The sequence below is a fragment of the Chrysochloris asiatica genome, unplaced genomic scaffold (genome assembly GCF_000296735.1).
Source record: "Chrysochloris asiatica unplaced genomic scaffold, ChrAsi1.0 scaffold00011, whole genome shotgun sequence".
Classification (NCBI taxonomy): Eukaryota; Metazoa; Chordata; class Mammalia; order Afrosoricida; family Chrysochloridae; genus Chrysochloris; species Chrysochloris asiatica.
In genome coordinates, this window is record NW_006408529.1 from 35,173,930 (window position 1) to 35,175,277 (window position 1,348).

The window sequence follows — 1,348 nt, forward strand, 5'->3', positions numbered from 1 at the left end:
TATATTTGTTGGCTGCCCTGATCTCTTCCTTAGTGAAGTGTCTGTTCATATCCTGTGCCCACTTTTTAATTGGGTTATTTGTCTTTTTCTTGTAGGGGAATTACTTTTACAATACTCACTTGGGGGGAAAATGGTAATTAGAGGAGAAAATAAGGATATAAATAGTATTGCTGGCAGAGGGCACCACCCATAAATTTAAAATTTCCTTTCTTCAGTCTAACTTTGTCCTTCACAACCTGAAATGTACTGTTTCAGCCAATCTGGAATTGTAGCAATTGCATCTTAAGTAACTAGGGAAAAAAAACCTTCCACAACTGTATGAAAGATCTGTCTGGTACCAGTCACTAAAGGTGAATTGGTTCTGGAGTCATGCCTATGAAGATCTTCTATAGATATGAAACTTGGGTGCATTAACATGGTGTTTTTAGGCAGCAAACAACAGAATACCCAATTAAAAGTGGCTTAGATGATTTTCTACATTAGAGCACTCCCATAGTTGTTACGAATCGGACTGCGAACCTCAGGGTCAGCAGTTCGAAACTACCAGCTGTTCCGCAGGAGAAAGATGAGGCTTTCTGTTCCCATAAAGATTTACAGCCCTGGAAACCCTGTACAGTATCACTGTGCGTCGGAACCAATACCACGGCACACAACAATGACAACAACAACAAAGTTTCTTCAGTCATTCAACAGTATCACTAAGGACCTTGGTTTTCTCCATCTTCCTCATCTACTCTTCTCCCTGTTTTGGTTGGGTCATTAGGCTTGTGTCCTCATGATTGAAAGATGGAGGAGGCCACAGTTTCCTGAATTATCTGTAACACAACAGTATTTGATTGAACAGGAAACCTTGAAACTGGATCAGATGCTCAAGCTCTAAATGCTGAGGAGATTGTGTAGGTAGATATTTGACAGTGTAGCTCTCTCAAATGGAGTCCGTCTATACCAAAATAGAAGAGGGTGAAAAGGGAAGCCAAGGTTGCTTGCCCCCATAAGTTCTGTTGGCTCTTATTTCTCCCAGCTGCTCTGGTGTAGGCATGCTGTCTCTGGTGGTTCTTTTACCTGTTGACCACACTCAGCATCTTGTTGGCTGAACATGGGATGGAGAAGAGACAACATCTCACCGTCCCTCCTGTTCTGTGACTCACCAGAAATTCCTGGCCAGGTGACTTTCATTTTAGGGTTCATTTAAAAAAACACTTTGAAGCATTAACAATGTGTTTAATTAATTTCTTCTTGTCCATGAAAGGATTTCTGTCGGGAACGACATAAAACACAATTACTGGGAAGCTGAGGCCTTGTGACCTGGACGAAAATCCAAACCCAGGGCCCTCCTCAGTATGGCACG